The sequence below is a fragment of the Microcaecilia unicolor genome, chromosome 7 (genome assembly GCF_901765095.1).
Source record: "Microcaecilia unicolor chromosome 7, aMicUni1.1, whole genome shotgun sequence".
NCBI classification, from domain to species: domain Eukaryota; kingdom Metazoa; phylum Chordata; class Amphibia; order Gymnophiona; family Siphonopidae; genus Microcaecilia; species Microcaecilia unicolor.
In genome coordinates, this window is record NC_044037.1 from 218633007 (window position 1) to 218649965 (window position 16959).

General features: G+C 42.0%; 1 protein-coding gene across 1 annotated transcript in view; it reads right to left on the bottom strand.

The window, feature by feature from the left end:
* Positions 1 to 16959, bottom strand: part of OSBPL6 (oxysterol binding protein like 6) — a 265393-nt gene that overhangs the window by 154528 nt on the left and 93906 nt on the right. The window lies entirely within an intron of this gene.

Consider the following 16959-nt stretch of genomic DNA (forward strand, 5'->3'; position numbering starts at 1 on the left):
ACATGGCATTCAATTCATCCAATTTGAGAGTTAGATTCATTTGTTAATTTGGGCAAATAAAAATAAGCACACTTCATGTTAAACAAAAAGCACAACTCAGAAGCCCTGAGGAATACATTGCTTGCATGTTGCTGGTGTTGTTTGCCACTCAAAGGTGAAATTTATTCATATCTATTAATTTCCTTTCAAGTTTTATTAAAATATGATATATTGCCCTAGAGCAGAGGCCTTCAGGACGGTTTATATAAGCAATATAAAAGAAGTTAAAATCAAAAATAAAGAATAGAAGAAATGAGTATCCTGCTAGACCAGTCCAGACAAGTGGATTGTTTCCCCTTACTACCATTAGAGATTCTAACCTATTCCAGTGACATCACTGATATAAAGAGTGGTGCACCCTGAAATTCTTCAGTACGTTACTGTCACAGCAGAATTAGATCCAACCATCACACACCAAACAAGCCCCACTGAAACAATTGCAGCATATCAACAACCACCTTGCCAAAGCCAGCTATGTTAGGGGCATTCCAGGGGCGAAGTCAGCACTTGGCCACTTAAATACTGATATGCAGCCCCTAAGCAGCCAGGTTTAGTGCATAGATGGGACCGCGTAAAAGTCTTTCCTATTTTTATGCACTAGCCCATGGCCACTTAAGTGCTGAATATCAACTTAAGTGGCTATGTGTTAGCCAGCAAAAAAAATAACTGGATATTCAAAGCTGAAGACCAGACAGGATCTGGCTTTGAATATCCAGGAATAACCCTATTTTCAGCCAAACTTAGGAGCCTAAGGTTTCAGCTGAAAATTCATCTTAATTTACGAGCTTAAAAGTTATGGTGCTCACTTTCAAAGCACACAAACTTAAAAAGTTATATAATAACTGTAAACTGGGTCTTGCTGCTACTAGCTCGGGTCCAAAACCCCAACCCGTGTCACAGGTGTAAAACAGTTTATTTTCTTTATCTTCTTCCTATTTGCTCCTTCAAGCCCCATATCACAGGTGTAAAACCACTCTCCCTTCCCCGGTCACGGTGTCACAGGAGATCACACACACCGCACTGAAGTCCCAATTCACCTGCAGTCAAGTTTGGAAGTAGGTCAATGGTCTGGAATAGAGATCCGTGGTGTTGGGAGCTTAAGAGAGTCTTACTAGTGATACTCCCTTCTCAGTCCGGGAGCAAGTGTCCTCCTCTCATGCCATAAACCACTCTGCACTCCTGGAGTTTTATTTAATGCAAAATAACTTTACTGGAACTTCTGCAACCAACAGGTAAACTCTTCAGAACTTTTACATACACTGTCCACCCAAGACTATTCGTGATAAGCTTAGCCACTCCACTTCACTCTTTGAGTATTCTAAAACTGTACATATTTACACAGGCTCCTGTCCTTTACCCATCCTGTTGTACCAGCCATAAACCCAAGGCTGCTTCTGTTACTCCTGATACCAATCCAACTCCTTCAGGCACAGATCCTTTAAGCTGTACTTACTTCCAATGATGCACCTCGCAGGGCTGCACTTCGGCCTTGAACAGACTTCCTCTGCTCTGGTTCCTGTGTCCAGGCTGGATTCCCCTTATCCACCTGAAGCTCTGTCTCCTTCTCAGTTGCCACTGTTAGGGCAGCAACTACTCCTTTACTCAGCCCCTATTTATTTCTTTTACTCCAGGATCCCCCAATGCTCCCAAGGGTCCTGGCAAGGGTACAGGCAACCAAAGACCTTGTATACCTCGCCTCAATACTCTTTATTATTTTTCAACTCCACTCTTGCTGTCAATCACCAAAGGGAGCCACTTTACCTCTGCAACTTCTCTGCCAACCCCTCCCTTGGGCAGGCCTCCAACTCCGACAAATGGTGAAGGAACCCACAAGGGAGGGAGCGACGTTAGATCTGGTACTCACAAATGGAGATAGTGTATCAAATGTCCGAGTGGGTGCCCACTGTTGGAATGTATTGTATTTTACATGCATTGCCTGTCAGAAATGTTTTTCTCTGTGATTACTCTGTGACCTCTGATGTGAATTACTTAGAGAGGTCACACCCATGCAACTTCCTGTGGGGGTTAGGCACAGCACATGGTGCTCATGATCTCTCCTAACCTGAGAGAATCTATGGTGTGAGCATCCATTACCATCTAAGCACATGGAAAGAGCTGATAATCCAAATGTATAGTATTATGTATATATAAGCCTGTCTGAATATAATCTAACTACAAACTGTGAGTAAACAGATGTTTTGTTACTTCAACTTTAAAGTGACTCAGCAGTGAATTATTCTGGGGTGTATGTGAGAGAGATGAAGAAAAGAAATTAACATTTCTAAAGCTGAAGCTGTGTGTATAAAATCTGCTAATTATTTATTACAAATAATCCAACAAAAGGGTTATGGGCCCAGGGTCCAGGAATTGAAAAAGAAGAGAAATATTACCAGGCAGTAAAAAAGCCACATTTTTCTCTTAAGTTTTAAAAGAAAGATTCAGTCTGTCTCTCTCTCCCCCCCCACACAACAAACAGAAGGCTAAGAAAATGGCTGAGGGAGGAAATTCACCATTTTTCCACTCTCTCAAGGTGCCTAAATTAACTGAATTTAATTATCAGCAGTGGGAACTAAGATTCATATGTCTCCTTCAAGCAAAGAAATTAAATATATGCTTAGACCAAAACAGAACAGCTGAAAATATGGCTGAATGGGACAATGCAAACTATTATGTGAAGTGCATGTTTTTGGAAGCTCTCTCAGAGAAACAAGCCATATTAGTGGAGGGAAAAGATACACCAAAGGACATTTTATATAAACTGAGAACTATGAATGCAACTACATATGCAAAACAGCAACCAATTTGGTTGGCAGAGTTGAATGAAACCAAATTAAGGGATAAAAGTAAGTGTAATGATCACATTATGCATCTTATGTCTTCATTTCAAAAGCTAGAACTTTCTGGAATTCCCATGTGTGATGCATTGAAAAGAGCATTTCTTTTTACCTCACTATCAAAGAAGTTTGATGTTTTTAGGTCTGTAAATGAAGCCATTGAAGGGCAATCTTTTGAACAGGCAGCATCAAAACTGAGGCAGGAATGCATAATTAATGATTCTGAGGAGTTGTGTTCTCAAAGCAAGTCAGAGAGAAATGAAACAAATTTCTTGGCAAAGAACAGAGGAAGGCGGAGCTATGGGAAAACTCCACCCAAGGGCAAGCTGATTTGCTACTCATGTGGAAAGGAGGGACATGTATCTAAATGGTGTAAGGAAACACAAAACACCCCCTCTAGCTCACCTAAGCCAATGGAACTAAAGAATTTTCCAACCAGGAAATGTATGAAAGACAATGATAAACATAAGGGCTTTCTAATGGCAGAAAAATCTTTGACTATGGTAAATAATAATTCAAATGAAAGTACTTGGATTTTGGATTCGGGGAGCACATGCCATTTAACCAATTGTAAGGATTTCTTTCAGGAAATGAGTCCAGAAAAAGGTATTCTTCAAACTGCAAACGCAGGGACTACTCAGATCCAAGCAAAAGGCATTGGATTCTTAAAATGCAAAGTGTCTAATGAAGTTAAAGAAATTCCTGTAAGTGATGTCTTGTATATTCCCCAAGCAGTTTGCAATATGCTTAGTGTATCTACATTAGATAAGAAGGGATTTGTGATTCATTTTGAAAACAGTAAGTGCACAATCTCTAAAAATGATGAAGTGTATGCTGAAGCTTTTATGCATAATGATGTTTATAAACTGAGCATTTCAGGTGAAGCCTCACATCTGGCGCAAGTAAGGAAGAATGATGCTAAATGTAGTCTGGAAATCTGGCATCGCCGCCTGGGACATCGTGATTTTAAGGTGATCCAGGATCTTTACAGTAGGCAACTAGCCACAGGCATTCAGATAAGTGCAAATACTGGTAAAATGGAGAAATGCATAGACTGTGTTACTCAAAAAGGTGTGAGACCCTCATTTCCTGCATACACAGGAAATAGGAGTAATAAAGTACTGGACTTAATACACAGTGACTTATGTGGACCGTTTAATATCCCATCATTGGGAAATAACAGATTTGTGCTAATATTCTTGGATGATTTCTCTAGATATTGTGTGGCCTATTTGCTGAAAAAAAAAAGTCAAGTCACAGACATGCTGAAGAAATACGTAGCCATGGTGAGCAATAAATTTGAAAGAAAACCAAAGGTTCTTCAGACCGACAATGGTGGTGAGTTCACTTCACAAAGCATGCGCACATTTCTAGAACAAGAAGGCATTCAGCATATCACAACAGTAGCTTATACACCAGAGCAAAATTCTGTTGCAGAGAGAAAATTTAGGTCACTTGTGGAAATGACCAGATGTATGCTGTCAGATAGCAATCTCCCTAAAAGACTATGGGGGGAAGCCATTCTCACAGCAGTGTACCTACAAAATAGAATGCCAACTAAAGGCGCTGAGCGCACACCACATGAGACATGGCATGGTAGGAAGCCAAACCTGTCACACATAAGAACATTTGGAAGTACAGCATATGCTCATGTACCAAAGCAAAGAAGGCATAAGCTGGATTCCACAACAGAAAGGGGCATTTTAGTTGGCTATGCTCCAGGACACAAAGGATATAGAATTTTGAATCTGAAAACTGGCATTGTTGGCATAAGACATGTTACATATTTTGATGAAAACAAAAGGGTTGATAAAGGCTGGATTATCCCAGATGAGCCTTATCATCCAGAATATGAAACTAGAACCATAATAGACATGCCAGTGTATATAAATGCCATACCAAGGCAGATGTCTGAAAGCAACTCATCTGTATCTAACGAGGAACAGGCAGAGGAAGCAGACACAGAAAGGATCATTGAAGAAGACAGTACAGTTGGAGAAGGGGAATCAATTGGAGAAGGACTCTCAGATTTAGAGGATGCGGAAAGGTCGGACCAACCTGTTGTCAGACGCTCATCCAGGGAAAACAAAGGTATTCCACCCCCAAGACTGTCTTACCTAACAAAGTCAGCAGAAGCTCAAGAGCCCTTAACATGGGATGAGATTGAGAAAATGCCAGCAGAAGAAGCTGCTGAATGGCGTAAAGCTGCACAAGAAGAAATTGATGCATTGCATAAAAATAATACTTGGATTCTTACAAAATTACCTCCTGGCAAGAAAGCTATAGGATGCAAATGGGTATTCAAGTTAAAAAGGAATGCACAAGGAAAAGTGGAAAGGTATAAAGCCAGATTAGTCGCAAAGGGATATCTTCAAAAATATGGAGAAGATTTTGATGAAGTGTTTGCACCTGTAGTGAAACACACGACAATTAGAACACTTCTGAGCATTGCAGTCTCAAAAGGCATGCAAGTCAACCACATTGATGTGAAAACAGCATTTCTTCATGGAGATATAACTGAAGACTTGTACATGGAACAGCCAACAGGTTTCATAAATACAAAACAAAGACAGCTAGTGTGTAAATTAAACAAAGGTCTTTATGGATTAAAGCAAAGTGCAAAATGTTGGAATGACAAATTGCATGAAATATTGACAAATTTAGGATTTAAGCAAGGTGAAGCAGATAAATGCTTGTACACTAGGTGCAGAAATGGACAATATGCATACATTTTAGCTTTTGTTGATGATCTGCTCATTGCAAGCGAAAGTGAGCAAGAGTACAAGGACATTGTAAAATATTTAAACCTGAATGTTGAGATAAAAGAACTTGGTAATGTGTCATACTATCTTGGTATAGAAATTGAGAAACAAAATGATGGTTCTTATCTTCTAAGCCAGAAGCAGAAAATAAATGAGCTTATTGAAAGTTTAGGTATGCAAGATGCCCAAGTTGTAAGCACTCCCATGATCACTGATTTTCTGAAGGATGAAACAGTAAGAGAACCTTTACCAGATAACATCCAATATAGATCAGCCATAGGTAAGCTTTTATATCTAACTACCACATACAGGGCTGATATAGCAAATGCAGTAGGAATTTTGAGCAGAAGGGTCAGCTCACCTACCAAATCAGATTGGACTGCAGTTAAAAGGATGGTAAGGTATTTAAAAGGTACCATTGATTGTAAATTGAAGATTTCAGCCAATAGTAATCCAAAACTAATATGTTACTGTGATTCAGATTGGGCAGGGGATCATTCTGATTATAAATCCACAAGTGGATATGTGTTTATGTATGGAAATGTACAAATTTCATGGGCCAGTCATAAACAAAGTATTGTGAGTCTGTCTTCTACAGAAGCTGAATATGTGGCCGTATCAGAAGCATGCAGAGAACTGATGTGGATTGAAAAACTTTTGCTGGATTTTGGAATAGCTGAACAGAGACCAATCCAGATAATGGAAGATAATCAGAGCTGCATCCGACTGTCACAGAATGACAAGGTTCAGTCACGCACCAAGCACATCGCAACGAAATATCACAACGTGCGAGAGTTGGCGAAAGAAGGGGTCATCAGGCTAGACTATTGTCACACCAGTGAGATGACAGCTGACATCATGACCAAACCGTTACCCAGAGAACGTTTTGAGAATCTGCGTATAAAGCTTGGACTTTGTATGAATTAATAATTGCATGACAGTTATGCATGAGAAGGGGTTTGTTGGAATGTATTGTATTTTACATGCATTGCCTGTCAGAAATGTTTTTCTCTGTGATTACTCTGTGACCTCTGATGTGAATTACTTAGAGAGGTCACACCCATGCAACTTCCTGTGGGGGTTAGGCACAGCACATGGTGCTCATGATCTCTCCTAACCTGAGAGAATCTATGGTGTGAGCATCCATTACCATCTAAGCACATGGAAAGAGCTGATAATCCAAATGTATAGTATTATGTATATATAAGCCTGTCTGAATATAATCTAACTACAAACTGTGAGTAAACAGATGTTTTGTTACTTCAACTTTAAAGTGACTCAGCAGTGAATTATTCTGGGGTGTATGTGAGAGAGATGAAGAAAAGAAATTAACATTTCTAAAGCTGAAGCTGTGTGTATAAAATCTGCTAATTATTTACTACAAATAATCCAACACCCACCTGGGCAGCAGTGATCATCAAACGGTTTGGTTTGATATGACGGCTGAAGAGGAGGGTGGCCACTCAAACCTGAAAGTCCTGGATTTCAAGCGTGCTGACTTTAGTAAAATGGGGGAATACCTGAGGAAGGAGCTGATGGGCTGGGAGGACGTACGAGAAGTGGAAGGGCAGTGGTCCAGGCTGAAAGAAACTATAAATAGGGCCACAAACCTCTATGTAAGGAGAGTAAATAAAAGCAAAAGAAAAAGGAAACCGATATGTTTCTCCAAGCAAGTGGCTGAGAAAATAAAGGCTAAAGAGTTGGCGTTCCAAAAATACAGAAAAACTCAAAAAGAGGGAACACGGAGAGGAATACTGGATGAAACTGAAGGAAGCCAAGAGAGAGATACGTCTGGCGAAAGCGCGTGCGGAAGAACAAATGGCTAGAAAAGTAAAAAGGGGTGACAAAAATTTCTTCAGGTATATTAGTGAAAGGAAAATGACTAAAAAGGGAATTGTGAGACTGAAAGATGCTGCGAACCGCTATGTAGAAAATGATGAAGAAAAGGCAAATTTGCTAAATAGATACTTTTGTTCTGTTTTCACAGAAGAAAATCCTGGCGAAGGACCGAGATGGACTGACAAAAGTACATGTGAGAGTGGAGTGGATTTAGCACCGTTCATGGAAGAGAGTGTGTATGAACAACTAGGAAACCTAAAGGCGGACAAAGCCATGGGACCGGACGGGATCCACTCCAGGATATTGAGGGAGCTCAGAGAGGTTCTGGCTGGTCCTCTTAAAGATTTGTTTAATAAATCCTTGGAGACGGGAGAGGTTCCGTGCGATTGGAGAACGGCGGAGGTGGTCCCTCTTCACAAAAGTGGTGATATGGAAGAAGCTGGAAACTACAGGCCGGTAAGCCTCACTTCGGTTATTGGAAAAGTAATGGAAGCGATGCTAAAGGACAGGATAGTGAATTTCCGGGAAGCCAATAAATTGCAAGATCCGAAACAACATGGTTTTACCAAAGGGAAATCGTGTCAAACGAATCTCATTGAATTCTTTGACTGGGTGACTGGAGAATTGAATCAAGGACGTGCTATGGACGTAATCTACTTAGATTTCAGCAAAGCTTTTGACACGGTTCCCCACAGGAGGCTCTTGAATAAACTGGACAGGCTGAAGATAGGACCTGAAGTGGTGAACTGGATTAGGAACTGGTTGACGGACAGAAACCAGAGGGTGGTGGTGAATGGAATTCGCTCAGAGGAGGGAAAGGTGAGTAGTGGAGTGCCTCAGGGATCGGTGCTGGGACCGATTCTGTTCAATATATTTGTGAGTGACATTGCCGAAGGGTTAGAAGGTAAAGTTTGCCTTTTTGCGGACGATACTAAGATTTGTAACAAAGTGGACACCGGGGAGGGAGTGGAAAACATGAAAAAGGATCTGCGGAAACTAGAAGAATGGTCTAAGGTTTGGCAATTAAAATTCAATGCGAAGAAATGCAAAGCGATGCACTTAGGGAGTAGAAATCCACGGGAGAATTATGTGTTAGGCGGGGAGAGTCTGATAGTTACGGACGGGGAGAGGGATCTTGGGGTGATAGTATCTGAGGATCTGAAGGCGACGAAACAGTGTGACAAGGCGGTGGCTGTAGCCAGAAGGTTGCTAGGCTGTATAGAGAGAGGTGTGACCAGCAGAAGAAAAGAGGTGTTGATGCCCCTGTATAAGTCGTTGGTGAGGCCCCACCTGGCGTATTGTGTTCAGTTCTGGAGGCCGTACCTTAAGGATGTTAAAAAAATGGAAGCGGTGCAAAGAAAAGCTACGAGAATGGTATGGGATTTGCGTTACAAGACGTATGAGGAGAGACTTGCAGACCTGAACATGTATACCCTGGAGGAAAGGAGAAACAGGGGTGATATGATATAGACGTTCAAATATTTGAAAGGTATTAATCCGCAAACGAACCTTTTCCGGAGATGGGAGGGCGGTAGAACAAGAGGACATGATATGAGAGTGAAGGGGGGCAGACTCAAGAAAAATGTCAGGAAGTATTTTTTCACGCAGAGAGTGGTAGATATTTGGAATGCCCTCCCGTGGGAGGTGGTGGAGATGAAAACGGTAGCGGAATTCAAGCATGCGTGGGATAAACATAAAGAAATCCTATGCAGAAGGAATGGATCCTCAGAAGCTTAGCCGAGATTGGGAGGCGTTTGGGTGTTTGGGTGGTGGGGCTAGTTATGGGCAAGACTTCTACGGTCTGTGTCCTGAAAATGGGGCTAGTTCTGGGCAAGACGTCTACGGTCTGTGTCCTGAAAATGGCAGATACAAATCAAGGTAAGGTATACACAAGAAGTAGCACATAGGAGTTTATCATGTTGGGCAGACTAGATGGACCGTGCAGGTCTTTTTCTGCCGTCATCTACTATGTTACTATGTTACTCTACAACCCACTTTGTAGCTTCATTGCATGCCCCCTAATCCTAGCATTTTTGTAAAGCATAAACAGACGCTTCATGTCTATTCGTTCCACTCCACTCATTATTTTATAGACCTCTATCATATCTCCCCTCAGCCATCTTTTCTTTAAGCTGAAGAGCCCCAGCCGCTTTAGCCTTTCCCCATACGGAAGTCGTCCCATCCCCTTTATCATTTTCGTCACTCTTCTCTGCACCTTTTCTAATTCCACTATATCCTTTTTGAGATGCAGTGACCAGATGTGAACACAATATTCGAGGTGCAGGGACCACTGGCCTTGTGCTGACTAAGCAGCCAATGGATTCCCCAGCCCAACAGGCTGGCATCTCCGTTCTGATTAAAAAGGAATCCTGAGTTGTCCATGTAATGCCCTGTTGTAAATGGAAAAGTTATGTCTTACCAGTCCACAGCAATGGGTTGTATCCATCTATCAACGGATGGAGACAGAGAAAATAGTTCTCAAGTGATTCACCCCTTAAGGGCATTGTGCCACATTGAATGTTCAGTATTTCAAATAGCCAAAATTCACCTGGTCGCCAATATTGAAACTTTGACACCAAATGTCTCAATCTGGTCAGAACCTTACCAGCCATTGCAGCATATACTCTACTGTCATACAGATATTTCACTGAGTCAGGAGACATGTGACATACAGTAGGTTAGGAAACTAGAATCAGTGATATCTGAAAAATATAGCTTTTAACTAAAAGAAAATTAATCAAACAGGGAGGGATTCTGGACTGGTCTGATAGGACTAAAGGAAAAAATTATCAGGTAAGACATAACTTTTCCTTCCATAGCATCCTATCAGACCAGTCCTGACCAAAGGGATGTAGCAAAGCAGTGTCTCCAACATAGGACGGGAAGAAAAGATTGAAACACTCAAAACAGAAATAAACTGGAATGACCTTAGAGATGCTTCCCAGCAAAACTCAGTAGAAAAAAACCAAGACCAACCAGGACTCTGGAAAGACAAAGGGTAAGGAAGAAGAGAAGGAAGTGAGTCGCATGATAACTAGAACAGAAAACAGAATTGACAGATGATGGATCAGATGGATAAAGCAAAACATAAAGCCAACTGTTGTAATCCCGACCCCTGCCCCTTGGGACGGGACTACACTTCAGCCTTAGAGAAGTTCTCTTTGCTTGGAGAAATATACTAGTGATTTTTTTTAATGGGTCTTTGAAGGCAAAGTACATCTATGAAGGGGATATTGTAACTACAAAAGAAGTCCTGGAGGAGTTGAATATCTACAGAAGGGAATATAAGAAGAAAGCTATCAGGAGCTGAAAAACCACTGTGCTTCCTCATCTACATCTGTTGTAACCAGGAAAATCCAGAAGCAAATTGAAGAATGGCTATTGACTGAACTGGTGCCAAAGAATGCCCTATTCAGAAATGAAAATCCAAATGTCATAAGAGCAAGTAGAGAGCATAAGGGCCCTGAGACATGCAACGAAATATGAGACACTCAGATAGAACAATCAAGAATGGGAGCCTATTAGGTTCAGAATAAAACCACAATATCAGAGATTTCCTGAAGTTGTGTAATGCCAGTGCTATCAAGTTGAGTGTAGAATCACAAAACGTAGGCGGTTTATATAGCTTGAGCAATATGGGTGACCGACCAAACTGTACTAAATAGTATGGAAGAGTAGATGAGGCACATAGTCAGCTACCAAAACCAGAGCACACAATCTACTGATGCAGCCAAGCACCATAAGCAAATGCATCAAGAGATGTTACACATGTAGCCATGGTAGCTGGAGCTATAGATGTGGCTGTCAAAACTGGATACATCTATGCCACCATTGTAGCAGGAGTTATAAAAGCAAGTGCACAGCTATATCTATACAGGAATCCGCAGATGGTGCCATATAGTCAGCCGTGAAAGGTAGTGCCATGCAGGCCACCATGGTATCTGGTGTCATAGAGACGCTGTGGTTGCTATTGCAATACTGGCAGGTGCATTGGCTGGTATAACATTGTGACAGAAGACTAAAAGCAACACCTATAAACAAAAAGCTAGTCCTTACCACATAAAGAGTCACAGATAAATATTAACTGCTTAAAGAAACCGGAAGAACAAGACTTTCTGTCAGTAACTCATGTAACTGAGCAGGAAAGAGTCCTTGCTGTGAGAAACAAATAAGCCAGATACCTGTATGTGTTTAAAAGGGAACAGAAACAAAGGCAACACTAGTGCACAGAAATAGCTGAAATAAATTAGAACAGTCTCACCAAATGCAGGCTGAGTTCCAAAAAAGACACTGATGGTCCGAGAGGGAGGAGTGGTAAGGATGTCAAAGATCTCTGAGATATACCTCAGCTCCATAGAACAGATGTCTTTTTTTAACAGGAGCTTATGCCAAAGAAGGTACCCCAACTCAACTGAAACCCAGATATTAAACTGGGTCAGGAGAACAAGCCCAGGAGAGTGCCCTCAACTCGACTGAAGCACAACTAAGAAGCTGGTTTAGGAGAACAAGCTAAACAGGCACACCAAGTCAACTGAAACTCTGCATAAAACTGGCTCAGGAGCAGCAAATCCCCAAAGGATAGTTAAAGCTCAACTGAAACTAGTTAGAAACCAGGTCAGGAGCAGGGCCATTATCCATCATCCATCCGCTTGGGACTCAGAGAAATACTGAACATTCTATGCAGCACGACATCCTTAATGGGTGAATCACTTGAGAACTATTTTCATTCTCTCCATCCACTGGTAGACGGACACAACCCATAGGTCTGGACTGGTCTGATAGGATGCCATGGAACTGGAGGATGAAGCTACCAGTTTAGGCTGAGCTTTGCTCACAGCGTCCAAGACAGGTAAAGATCATACTTCTAAGATGTAGGGAACCAACAGCTGAGTAGAGATCACTAAAGTGGCCTCATGTCAAATCTGGCCCAAGGTAGAACATCCAAATTAGAGGCCATGATACCTAGGACTTGAACATAGTCCCAAACGCTAGGACATGGATGGAAGAGAAGATTCTTGACTTGGTTCTGAATTTTTTGATATCAAGGAAAAGGAAGAAAGATCTTCCCTAAGCTTGTGTTGAATGTTACTCCCAAACACTCCAATGTTTGTTTTGGAATTAACTGACTCTTCAAGAAAAAGATTACCCAACCCAGGGACTGAAGAAGAGCAACCACCTTGGAAGTGGCTTGCAAGCTTTCCTGAAAGGAAGAGGCCCAAATTAATCAATTATCCAAGTAAGGATGAACTCAAATTTCATCTTTGTGAAGGTGTGCTGCAACTACAACCATGACTTTGGAAAATGTCTTGGGTGTCATGGAAAGACCAAAAGCCATGGTCACAAATTGATAATGTTCTCCCAGGATTGCAAAACAAAGGAAAAGTGTGTGAAGAGGCCAAATGGGAATATGGAAATACACCTCCTTGAGATCCAGTGAGGTTAGAAATTCCCCTGTCTGGACCGATGCTATGACAGAACGTAAGGTTTCCATTCTTAATGACCTGTTGACTTTTTTGAGATCTAGTACTGGATGGAAAGACCATCCTTTTTTTGAAGCCACAAGGTAAATGGAGTACCTTTCTGTACCCATTCTAACAGAGGAACTGGCTCCACTGCACCTAAATGAGCAAACTCCAGCTTGTAACCCTGTTTTATTATTTCTAAGGCTCACTGGTCTGAAGTAATTTTGGTCCACTCCTCGTAAAACATGGATAGGCATCTTTCTATGAAGAATTCCAAGGTGTGAACTGAGGCCCCATCAATGGGAAGCATAGGAAGCACTGAAGATTTAGCATTTGCAGAAGTAGTTTTTCTGTCATTTTAAATTGCCTCTGCTGAAACCGAGAGCGGTGAAAGAAAGATGAGATAGATTTACCTGGTCTATAGCTCTTAGAATTATAAAACCTAACTCGAGATTGGGAAGATCTAAAGGAGCCTTTCAGCTTGTCTTCTGTTAATCTCTGTGACTTAGAGTCTCCCAGGTCCTTAACAAGCTTCTCAAGATCTTCTCCAACAAGAAGCTTACCTCTAAAAGGTAGCTAAGCCAAATTAGACTTAGAATCTGCATCAGTCACCCAATGCCTAAGCCAGAGCCACCTCTTTGTCAAGAAAGACACTGCTGACTGGATGTCTCAGCGCCATCTGAAACTAAACATGACCAAGACTGAGCTTCTTATCTTTCCCCCTAAACCAACCTCTCCTCTTCCCCTTTCTCTATTTCTGTGGATAATACTCTCATCCTTCCTGTCTCATCAGCTCGTAACCTTGGGGTCATCTTCGACTCCTCCCTCTCCTTCTCTGCACATATTCAACAGACTGCTAAAACCTGTCATTTCTTTCTCTATAATATCACCAAAATTTGCTCTTTCCTTTCTGAGCACAGTACCAGAACCCTCATCCACTCTCTTATCACCTCTTGCTTAGACTATTGCAACTTGCTTCTCACACGTCTCCCACTTAGCCATCTCTCTCCTCTTCAATCTGTTCAAGATTCTGCTGCACGACTAATATTTCGCCAGGGTCGTTATGCTCATATTAGCCCTCTCCTCAAGTCACTTCACTGGCTTCCTATCCGTTTCCGCATACAGTTCAAATTCCTCTTGTTGACCTATAAGTGCATTCACTCTGCAGCTCCTCAGTACCTCTCCACTCTCATCTCTCCCTACATTCCTCCCCGGGAACTCCGTTCACTGGGTAAATCTCTCTTATCTGCACCCTTCTCCTCCACTGCTAAATCCAGACTCCGTTCCCTTTATCTTGCTGCACCATATGCCTGGAATAGACTTCCTGAGCCAGTACGTCAAGCTCCATCTCTGACCGTCTTCAAACCTAAGCTAAAAGCCCACCTTTTTGATGCTGCTTTTAACTCCTAACCCTTGTTCACTTGTTCAGAACCCTTATTTTATCATCCTCACTTTAATATTCCCTTATCTCTTGTTTGTCCTGTTTGTCTGTCCTAATTAGATTGTAAGCTCTGTCGAGCAGGGACTGTCTCTTCATGTTCAAGTGTACAGCGCTGCGTACGTCTAGTAGCGCTATAGAAATGATAAGTAGTAGTAGTAGAGACTGGCAAGGCCATTTCTTTAGCTGAAGCCCTAAGAATATCATATAAGACATCAGCCACATAGGATAAACCAGCCTCCAGGAAGGGAAGGAATTCCAGGGATGAGTGAGAGCTAGAGAGCTGTTGAACCCAAGACAGTCATGCTCTTGCTGCCTATCTTGGGTTCAACAGCTCTCTAGCTCTGACTCAGATAGTGGTTTGCAAACAGTATAGATAGTGGTTTGCAGACATAAAGTTGCATCCTCAAACGAGAACTTCAAGAAAGATTCCAATTTACGGGTTATGAACATCCTTTAAGGCAGTAACTCAGGTGTCAACCACTGGCAGACTGAACCTGTCTAATTCAGAAGGCAAAATAGGGTAAAGAGGTGCCATAGCTCTAACCACTTTTAGACCAGCTTCAGGGGTGTCCCACTGAATTGAAACAAGTTCCTGAATTGGTACCAGACATTTTGGAACTAGAAACTGCAGAAGACTGAGAAAAAGGGGACAAAATATTAAGAACTTTCAGAGCTTTAGTAATAAAGAGTGGAAGCTCTTCTTTGTGAAATAATCTGGCAGTTTTAGGAGATCATCTACTTCAGCAATAGGAGAATCAGTATCTTCCCTTTCAGGAGATTAGAAACGGCCAGACATAACTGACAATGCTATATCAGAAAAATGGTGAGAAGCAATAGAAATGTTGTCAGGTTCCCTTATAGTATCCAGTTTATGTTTCTTTGAAGCCTGCTTTTCCAGGGCATGTTGCAAAGGAAACAAATCAGACTGAGGCTGAGCTTGCTTTAACAAGAATGATTGATGCAAGAGAAGAATAAAAGCTGGAGCAAAAGGAAGAGACTGAGGAATCTGATACTTCAGGAGAAGCAGCAGAATTACAAGAAACCAGATAGGTGATTAAGAACTTTCCCAAGGGAAAACCAGAAGTGGCAGCCATTTGCACAGAGGGAATCTGAAGGAAAGAATCCAACATGACCGCTGAAGCCGTTAGATCCATGGTCATCACAGCAGAGCCCACTAACATCATGGTGATGTGTTCAGGGGGAGTTATGGCACTGGTATCCAGTAAGGGAGAAGGGATAGATAATTCTGTAGCCTCCGATGGCTTGACACATATAGCACATTGCCCCAAAACTGTTTTCTGGCTCCTGAACCAGGAACAGTACTTCACTAACTCTGCAGCCATAAGAATAAAAGGAGCAGACTCACCATAATGAGGAAACCCGAGTTTCCTGTTTCCTAGGCACAAAGGTCAGAACACAGATAATTCCTCAGAAGTATACCAGAGAAATGTATTTTTTGATGGCTCATTTTTTAAAGATGCAGGAGAGCAGGAGGGGAAAGGTGGTAGGGGGGAGGGGGAAGGACTAAGATACAGAAAGAGCCTTTGTCCCAGAAGCTCAACTGAAGTCTAATGAAATGGCCAGGAGCCCACCACAGGAACCAAAGACAGAGCTTCACAGAAAGGTTCTACCACCTACTGGAGACAGAGAGATACTAAATAGAACCTGTGGCACAGCAGCCTTTTAAAGCAAGTTCATTAGAACTATCTCTATCTCCACCTGCTGGTAGATGAGTACAACCCACAAGTATGAACCGATCCTTTGGAGAAAAAAGGAAAAATGCAATTATATCAATCTCAAGCAACAGTACATACATTTAGTGATGCTCATTTCATACATTATATTCTCAGGGTTCTAAATGAACAGTCCTTAGCTCTGCTGGTTACTTGAAATTACAACCTAATGTTTACTACAGTAGTCCCCGACTTAGCATGAACTATTTCGGCACAGTGATATTAAACAGAATAATTACAGTAAGAACAGGTGCTTCCTTTTCTCATCTTTAAACCTGTGGCAATGCTGGCAACAGCACAGGGTACCTAAGCTCCCCTGGAATTCCCTCCCTACGGGGAAACTCAAAGCTTGAATGGCCAGAGGGTCTGATGTGACCCTCCCCCCAAGTCCCAATGCAGAGCTAATGCATAAGTCTGTCTGAAGTCCCTCTCCTTTTCAAACCCCACCTCTTCCATCCTCCTACTCCCTACATCAGCCAGACATCACTATGGAACCCTGACTCAGGCCAGGGCTTCTGGAGGAGACAGAAGCAGGAGCAATTCCTATTCATTCCCATCTCTGCATCTACCTTCTTCAAAAGACTCCACTGACACCCTAGTGGTACTATTGCTAGGGGTCCAAGCTGCTGTATGAGGCCTTTTTCCCTTATAAAGCAGCTGGATCCCCTTAGTGGTAGTATCATGAAACTACCACTAGGGGTCAGTGGCACCATTTTGAAAAAGACAGCTGCTGGGATGGGAGCAAGAGGGGACTGTTTCTGCCCCTGTCACCCCCAGAACACCTTGAATGAGTTGGGATTATATGGGTGGGCAGCAGAGGGGAGCTGAGACAGGAAGAGCAAGGCTGAT